Genomic DNA, 9913 nt, shown 5'->3' on the forward strand with positions numbered 1-9913 from the left:
GGCCTGTTCACGTGCAGCAGGGACAGAAGGGGATGAGCTCCTGCCCCTGACCCCATGCTATTTACCTTCTGGCATAGGATCATAAACTGCAGCTTACCCTGGTTTGCATTAATGAGCTGGACTGAAAACCGGAATTTAACAGTCTGTTTGTCTCACTGAATAAGCAAAAGGGAACATGAAGCATTTTATCTTAAGACTGGCTCACATACAAGTACCAGGGTCTGTCCCAGAGGTTTGCTCCTTCTCAAAGCAAGGTCCACGGCAGAAAGAGATTCAATAACTCAGGCCAGAACCCCCAGTGAAAATAGAGAGGCATGGTATGTGCTGGAATTTATGGCACTGAACACAGAGCAGTGTAAAAGTACATTCTTACTTATAATAAACGACCTGAGCAAAAAAATATTCTACCTGAAGCCAATGGAAACATTGTGCTGACTGCAGAGGCAAGGCTGCAGAGTCAGGGCTCTCATTCTTCTACCTAGAACTAATCTCACTTCTTCTCTTAAAAAGTAAACTTTTCATGGCCGTGTTCTATCTCGTTTTAAGTGAGAGTTTCTTCTCATCCAGGATGAAATCTGAGAAGGTCAAAGGAAACCATATAGAGAAGAGGGCCATCACTTTCCAGCCTCGACATAGTCTAATGGTCCCTAAATACACCTGACATATGGCTGAAATTCCAGCTTGGACCAAGAGCAAGGAAAGGCCCCATTCCCTTATCTGTATCTCCCTCCTCTGATTTTTCTGGGTTTGGCATGGCCATTTCTGAAATTGCGAAAAGTTTCACAGGAAAAGACAACTATTTCCCTCCAAAATTAAACTTGCTGTACTTATTTTTATTCAGTGCTGTGTGTAATTCTTTCTTCTCAGCTGGTTTATTTTTACTTTCTCTGGATAAAGGCCGTTTTGACTATATATCAAAACAACATATACAATAAAACAAAGCTTCAACATGTGAGTCAGGCTTCAGGTCAGGAAAATACTACAATGCTACTGAAATTCTTTCCATCTTATCTACATAATTCTGACCTAATTTTTCCAGAAATGGCAACTCTAATCTGTATCATGTTATCATGAACTGCCCCAAAATAATTGACACAGGATGTCCTAATGTTGCTTATAGAAGTTACCAAATACCAGCCTCTTTGTTCATGTTTCCTTACATTAGGATAAATTTAGCCACCACAACACACTTCTATATTTACAAACACAGAATGAGCTGGATAATCTGCTGTTTGTATGCTATCTGATGTTTACTTTCTTCACACTCAACTGTTTGCCTCTGTGTATATAAAACCATATCAATTTCGACTTTGCCTGCATCATGGCGCTATTATTAGGTTCCTTGGGTAGAAATCCAGCTTCCATGCTCAGCAGATATCTTTATTTAATTTACTGTTCTTCTTTCGTGACCTAGGAAATAAAGGGACAGAGTTTTTGATTAATTAGAGGAGAATGGTTGGAAGCTGCGATGGTGAGTGTAAGTATGCAAAGAGACAGAGAGCCACAGATAAAGTACAAAGATAGCGGCAGGATCGTTTTTCCTGAGGTAAACATCGTACGAATGACATTTTTGAAATTTAGCCAGAATGGGTGTTCATGTCTTTCTTTATTTTATATCTCTGATCAAATCTGATCTAGGTGAAAAATGATAGGGAAGCCTATTTTGCTATTTCTCAATATGGTTAAACAATCGGTTGGTATGTCTTAGCGGTGTGCCTGGGACAAGTTCCTCTGCTCTGATCAGGTCAAGGAGACCTGAATTCTGCCTGAAGTCCACCGGGTCAGTTGGTCAGCCAACAATTCCCTCAGCTTTAGAGGCATCGTTTATGCCAGTGAAAATGAGAGCAGAGTTTGACCCAAAAGGCTTTGTTCTTTCTGATATTGCCATGATGGGGCAAATGGACACTGGTTTGCTGATGCTGGCACAGGGCTCCAGAGGCTTTTGCTGCTCTTGGTCTGGGTTTGGTTTTTTGTTTTTTTTTTTTTTCTCCCCGCAGGCGTTTGCTAGTAACAAATTAGATAAATATCACTTTGGTAAGCAATGGGGCAGTTTGACTCTGGCTCAAGAAAGCTGTGTTAAGAAATGGATGAGCCCCATGGAGTTTGTGGTTTCATTGACCTCTCCAACTATTTTGGGGGCTGCAGGAATGATTTGAGTTCACCAACTGTAATTCAAGCCCACACTGTTGTTGTTGTGTTTTTTCCCCCAAGGAAATAATAAAAAAATCCAACCTTAAACCTAACTTTTTTTCTAGCTAAAGGAAAAATGTATGCTATGTGCCAGTCACTAGAAACAAAGCCAGCCTATAGTCTGGCAAGAAGAAAGCAGCACTGTATTTTGGTCATATATATTGGATTTACATTTTCCTCTGCTTTCTCCATCTCTTTTCACAGACACAATTCAGCCAAGCACTTAGTGAAGTGTCCATTATGAAAAATTGTCCAATGCCCTAAGAACTTCTTGTGCAAAGGTAGCCACATGCACTGAATGTTTTGATGGACCAGAGCTTCTCCTCTTGTCATCTTTCTTGTCTCCATTTCAGTCCTATTGTTTCCAGAGGTCTGTTTTTCTTTTGCTTCTTATTTTCCTCTTATTTCTAACAGGAGTATAAAGCAGTGATATTCACAAACTAGACAGCAGACTGAAGTGGACAGAAAAATTGGGCAAATGGTGTATTCTTATCAGAAATCTGCAGGCCTTTAAGTTGTGTATTTGCCTGTGGAAGGATTTCCAACTAGATAAGACCTCTTACAAGTGATTTAACCAACAAGTCTCAGCCCTGCAAAGAGTTAAACTCTGTGGGTGTCAGCTGCTCGTGAAAATGGGATCATGTAAATGTGCACAGACTGCCTGGGAGCTTCAAAGGATCCAGGGTGCTTGATGCTTTGCAGGACCAAACTGCCTCCTCAAGGAAGTAAGAACCTCTCCTGTACTTTCTCATACCCTGAACTTGCTCACCTGCTTTGATGAGCATCTCTCAAGTAGCATAAGTGAGCACAAGACAAGAACCATGATATTATCTGCAGGAGAGGTGCCTTGAGAGTGCCCTCTCGGTTCTTCTCGCATGACTGTACATCTTATCTGGCCTCAAGGGAGACATTGCTTTCCTCACACATGGGCTGCCCAGCACATCCATCAGGCAGCTGACTTCATTATACAGCAAGGCAAGCAGGGATCAAAGAACCCATGCTGCTGAAAAGAGTGATCATTGCTGGGCTGTGCAGAGCCTACCCTGCGCGATGCTGCTGCCAGCAGTTCCTCGGAGGATGGGAGAGAGGGTGGCTGCAAGTCACAAGTCACAGCAGCAGCCCTGTTCAGTCCCCTGGAAATGTAAACCACCCTTTCCAGGTGGCTGCGGGTTCACCCTGGGTAATGCCATGCTGGCTGCTTTGCAGTGGCAGAGGCTCTTCCGATAGGTGTCATCTCAAAATGACCCTGCAGATTTTATCAGTCTTTTATAGCAGATTTTTCTCAGAAAGCATCTCAGTTGGGAGAGCTGTCCACTCATCCCAGTTTCCCTATGGTTGGACAAAGCTGGCATCATTCTGGTGAGTTTGGAGGAACACCACAGATTTCACCAGCCCAGAGGTTTTTCAGCGTATCAGTCATGCAGCAATAGCATATGGCTGTGAAATCCACATACACCTTTACAGAGGTCCACGTTTCTTCCATCTAATCATAAGAAGAATCTTTTAATAATTTTTCCAGAAATTTTACTCCCCTATCTTTCTAAAATCTTACTGACTTGGCCTGCAGTTTTTCCTCCTGGGCCTCTGCTAACCATTACATCATTCTCTTTATACATCCAGCTGGATGCTTTGCAGAGATGTGCTTTCCAGTGGCTTCCAAATAATGTGCACTAAGGCTGTTAATTTCATTTTACTTCACCCTGAGTCTGCTTCATCATAAGCACAAGGATGTCTTTCACCTGGCTGAAAAGCGAAGTGCCTGTGAGTGCCATCCTTTGCCCTGAACTGGCAATGGATTATGGATTGCTTGTTCCGGTGCTGACCCTTTAAGCAAGTCAGAAAGTTGGCTAGCTATTACTATACAGTAAAAATTTATTCTTTGAACTAACCACTTTCTGCTGAGTAATTATTTTTCTCCACAAACATTTCTATAAAAGTCTATACATGCACAGGGGTCAACTTTCTAAGCAAAGTACAGCTTTTCCTTCCCCACCCCCTTATTTTTCTTCTCTCAAGCATTTATGTGCTGTTTCAGTGACCAAACTGAGATTTTGTGAGCTGCTTCTGTATGAAGCTGTGATCATAGCTGTTTTTTAGCCTGTGATCAGTGAACATCTGAAGAGTCATGAAACATGGTTAAGGGATGCAAATTCATATGTGCTTTACAACAACCTGCATATGTGAAATTCCTGGAACAGTTTGCACTCCCACTGGAAAATTTTTGGTGGTCCACATTACAAATTAATTAAGCTTGTGTTTTATACATGGAAAGTAGGTTTGAAAAAAAGTTGCAAAACGAAGTTGTCAACATAGGAAAGTGCAGAATTGAGTCCAGCCACATAGCAAATAAGAAAGGTAGCGTTCTGATAAAAAAGGATGTGATTGTATAACAACATTACCAGGTACTGCAAAGTGTGTGTGCAGCAGGGTACATCGGGGAAAAATTGAAGCATTTACCAACTCTGCATGTGTACTTGTAAACGTGGAAGTGTGTGCACAGGTAATGTTGTCTGATGTTGTACAACACATTTTGGATCAACTTTCCATTGTCAGAAGACTCAAGGGGCTCTCTGCCTTGATATGTCTTTTTTATTCCCATTTAATGTGGTAGAGCTCTGGTCAAGGCAGCCAAATTCTATAGGTGCCCTTGCAAAAGATGAAAGCAAAGGGTGCTGCTGTTCATATTACCCTGCCCAGGCACTGCTATGCAGAACAATTGCTTTTGCCCAGGCTTCTAGTCCCTTCAAATAAGCTCATGTTGTTTACACAGATTTTTTTACTATGAGGTCTACAAGAAGAGAGTATATTTGCTGTTAGTTTTCCCTCTCTGAACAGCGGAGTTGGAGAACTCTGAATGGTTTACAGGCTAATTAAAAACAGACCACAGGTTTTGGTTGGGTTTTTTTTTCTTCTTTTTGCTGCATTCCAGTTTGTTTAGCTGCTCAGCAGGGATTTGACAGGGGCATTGTTAAGGAGACAAAGATCCTCTGGCTTGGGTGACATTAGTGTGCTAAGAGATGCCTTCTTTTCACCTGACAACCTAACCAAATTGGATCAGGTATCGGAAAGACTGACAAAACATTGAAGGACATGAAATATTTAGCAAATGGCTGACCTGCACATCCTACCTGGCTCTGGCTACAGTAACAACTTTGCAGGAGAGCTGATGCAGAACTGCCCTTCTCTCTCCACCTGACAAACTCAAACAGCTGATAAATTACCAGAACTAATTGTTGCCCTGACAGGCCTTTGATCCCTGGAAGAGTCAATTTATAAATGATGAGCTCCTTTTACATGCCACCACTGATGGAGCTGTTGAAATAGTTATAAAATCAATAATCCCTGCAGTCTGGGGATCCTTTAGTTTTCTCCCATTTATTCAGGACAACAGTTCAAAGTGTCTGCAAATGCTCATTTCCATCTCTTCCCAGCGCCCTGCCCAGAAAAAGTCAGGCATTGCTCTAGGAGTGAGGCTGGGTAAGGAGAGAGGGAGAGAGAGCATCTGAAAAGCAGACCAGTCCAGATGAATATTGAGTAGGAAGCCAGACAGTCTCCAGATCTTACTCTCAGCCACTTGGCATAGTCTCTCCAGGAAGAGAAAACTGTCGAAAACAAGGGCAGAAAGACAAGGTGAGAAAATTTTGGATGATAAGCAGCATCATGGGGAGCAGCAGCACCTTCAGGGTGACAGTGGAACAGAAATCCCATTTATGGCTCCCAGTGTCCAGACTCTACAGGGAGTCCAGCCGGCCTGTTCCCAGGGACACACTACCTCTCCCAGAGGCAGAGCTCCCGACAGTCTGCTGGCACATGTCTCCTTCACCCATGGCCATCTGGTTACAGCTCAGCAGAGCGCCAAGAGCTGGGATACAAAATTCTTCTATGGCCTCATCTGCATATGGCTTTAAGTGGCCAGAGTCCACTCTACCCAGCAATGACGGTACTTTCTGGTTTTGTTCAATGTGAGCCTGGCTTCTCCAATCTGAAGGAACAAGCCAATATTTAGCCTAATATAGTCCCTATGGGTGTGATCTCATGTGCAGAATTTGGTCCTAGATCTGTATTGCAAGAGCATATTGTGACCACCACATGATGGAGAACCCAGTGAAAACTTGTTCTTGGGCTGTTTGAGCAAGTTGCTAGCTCTTTTATAACAGACCCCTTTACAGAGCAGTCAGGATACTCTAGAGGTCATGTTTCTCTTACACAGTCATTTGATGGCTTCCTTTTTCTCTTTTTTTTTTTTTTTTCCGTGGAAAAATTATACCTAAGTATAGAAGGTTACTTAAATTAAGAGGGGATCTAGGAAAGCTGTGTCCTCAGCTCTCACAAGTCAGCATAGCATCAGTGATTGGAGCTTGATGGACCTCTAGCAAGAGGCAGCACCAGAGCAGAAACAGTCCTCCCATTCAACAGGCCTTCCCTGAGCAAGAGGCTCCCCTGAGGCCTGCAGGTGTGAGAGGGACAATGGCTGCCAGCAGCGGTGGCCATGCAGAGACAGAGGCCATGTTTCATTTCAACTGGAAGAAAAATTTAACTGAATTCTGGTGGGGCCCTTCACAGTAATGCCTGTCACTTTTAAACAGGAGACAGAAAAGGTGACACTCACTGCTCAGTACCCAGGATTATGAGGACTTGACTTCCAGCAGCCCAGCTCCCAGGAGTGTCAGCATCACCACCAGTGTCACCTGGGACACCATTTTCCTTGGGCCATTAGAAGCAAAGGACAACTTAGAAGAAGAGTGCAATAATTGCACTTGGATTTGAAAGAAAGTCCTTGGCCAGTTCTTGCTGGTGTTTGCTCATTTTCCAGCTGTGATAACAAAACAGGAGCAGTCCAACAAGTACTAGCTTACTCCTGGGAACACAGTTTGCAGGCTTGGACCCAGCATCGTTACCACTCACCGATTTTTGAAAACACAGCCTAGAAGCCATGAGTCTACCTCGTATCTGGAAACCTTATTTACACACAATCCTGTCTTTCAGTACAATCACTTTTCCTGTGCCTGATTATTCTGATGAGAGAGCGCTCATTAGAAAAATGAAACACCACAACCCAAGTGCATGCATGAGGCTGGAACAACAGGAGGTGCTGAATGATGCTTCACTTCCCAGTCTCCGCTGAAAGCTGGTACACAAATGGGAGGTTTTGTAATGCAGTTCAAAGTGGTTACTCCAAAGCTGTCTGGAGCCTGGCCAACAAGGCTTGTCCTCACCACAGGCAGAAGAGGTGCTCCCTAAGAGTGAAATTCCCCTCTAGTGTCCTCCAGACTGAGGAACACTTGGACTGAATCACAGCATCCATTACAGAAAGAAATAACTGAGATGTTATTAACTGTTACTAACTGAGTGAAGGAAATGGCACATGCACATGGTTTACACAGTGAGATCCTGCTCTTGCCCAACTTAGTTCTTCACTGTCTTATCAACCTTGGAAGTTCTCCAGACCTTCAGTGTGGGTAGTGCACACTTGATCCACAGGGATCTTTTTCTTCAGGCCACAGGAAGGCCTTAGGGCCGGGAAATAAACATGTCAAAGTTCCTTAGTTAATGTTGAATGGAGTTAGATGCAATGTGCAGCCTTCCACTGGAGGGAGAACTGAAACTTTTTGTAAAGTGAAACGGAGTTTGGGGATAACTTAGCAGCACCAGCTTCTGTATAAACTGACAGGAAGCTTGTGTAAGTTGACAGACCCAAGGGAAAAGAGGAATCTACCACAAAAACACAGCTTCTGAAACTAGGTCTGGAGGACAGCCTTAATCACTGTGCACTCTAAGGAGCTACATCTTGAAGAGGCAACAAGACAGAGGTAGGAACAATGCAAGAGAGAAATGAGACTGAAGAGACTCTGTCTGTACAACCTTTTGTTGCAAGTTACTTTCTGACCCTAAAGAGTCGCATGGGACTCCCAATGAGAAATTGTCTTCCAAAACAGGAAGGGCAACAAGAATGCACCAAGATGAGCAGAGCAGGGTGATCAGCTCGAAGTTCTCAGCCTACTACTAATTTAGTGGCAATTCAATACTGAGCAATTTATTCTCATGATGCTATTCACCCTGAAGTACCAGTATGCTTCCCAGCTGAGTAAACAGTTCAGAAGCAGACACTTTTTCAGATTAGTTAGCATCCGCTAAGAAAGCAATGAGGGTGGAGTAAATAAAAGGTACAGCTGGCCTAATTTTAGGACAAATGGTTAAGTGCAAAGAGTCTAGGGGATCTTCTCCAAGGAAATGAGATTGCTGCCAGGACATTATGCCATGTGTAGAAGATGAAAGAGGTGAATATGGGCCAGGAGGACAAGTTGATATGAAGAGGCAGAAATAGGACAGTGGGGTAAATGTGCAGGAAGGATCTACTGGCAATGTGGAGAGACAGTGGGTAAGAACTGCCTAGTTTAATCCTACCCAATTTACATAGCTCACTGATACACCTGAACGGAGAGGAGTTTTCCTCTGGAGGCATCTGACTTTCTCCCTTGACCTTGTGGAGGAGCCTACCACGGTATGGCAGTCACAGAGATGAAGTTAGGCCACATCCACCTTATCTTCTTGATATAACAGCTATGCAATAAACTGAAGGTGTGGTGAAGAAAATAGCATAAAGAAAGCTCTTGGCAGGAGAAACTCATCTTCTTAAACTGGGTTTCTAGGATAGGCTTAATTACCATGAATTAACTCTAGGACATCCTGAAGAGACAACAAGACAGAGGGAAGAAAGAAGCAAGAGAGAAGTTAGGCTGAAAAGAATTTGATTCCCATGAAATGTTGAATGAGGCTAGCTCCTGCAGCCTGGCCTACGTCACATAGCTGGGCTGACTCAAGAGGAGGAGATGACTAGTTCTGATTATCATACTGCGAAGAAAAAAAAAAAGAAAATTTCTTTGTGCTCTTTTCTGACTTAGTCAGCTATTTGGAGAGCCTGTCACACCAGGAGATGTTATTTATATCGTATACTTCCAGGATTATCTTTCACTGGGAAATCTTCTGCCCTGAAAAAAGGGGAAGGGTAAAATAATTAAAGGACGCAGTTCAAAAGTAGAATTATTGTGAAGGGGTAATTTCAGTGTCATTAGAAAGGATGTAGAAACAGCACTGAAACTGTTGCTCTCAATAGCATCGGAGTACATGCCAGGATCTCAGTGAAGATCAGTTCTCACAGTACTCGCTCCCAGTTTGAAGAAAACTTGTGAATGCATGCCATGTGTGACTACAATCAGGAAGTCAGATCATTTAGACAGCACTGGCAGTCCTTGACAGAACTAGTTTAAGCCCTGTTTCTCAATGTGAGTTTGACTGGTGAGAAAGTCAAAGTCAGGATGGGTCAGCTGAAATTTCCAGAGTGGTAGCAAACATGAGGACTGAGCAGGTCCAGGCCCACTACACTTTGCCCTGAAATATCTAGGTGACCTCAGCAAACAGTTCCCAGAATCACAGAACCACAGAATTGTCTAGGTTGGAAAAGACCTTGAAGATCAACCCAACATTAACAGTTCCCATCTACACCATATCCCTCAGCGCTATGTCGACCCAACTCTTAAACACCTCCAGGGATGGGGACTCCACCACCTCCCTGGGCAGCCCATTCCAACGCCTAACAACCCATTCTGTAAAGAAATGCTTCCTAATGTCTAGTCTAAACCTTCCCTGGCACAACTTGAGGCCATTCCCTCTTGTCCTATCGCTTGTTACTTGGTTAAAGAGGCTCATCCCCAGCTCTCTGCAA

The sequence above is a fragment of the Strix aluco genome, chromosome 1 (genome assembly GCF_031877795.1).
Source record: "Strix aluco isolate bStrAlu1 chromosome 1, bStrAlu1.hap1, whole genome shotgun sequence".
In the NCBI taxonomy this organism is placed as follows: Eukaryota; Metazoa; Chordata; class Aves; order Strigiformes; family Strigidae; genus Strix; species Strix aluco.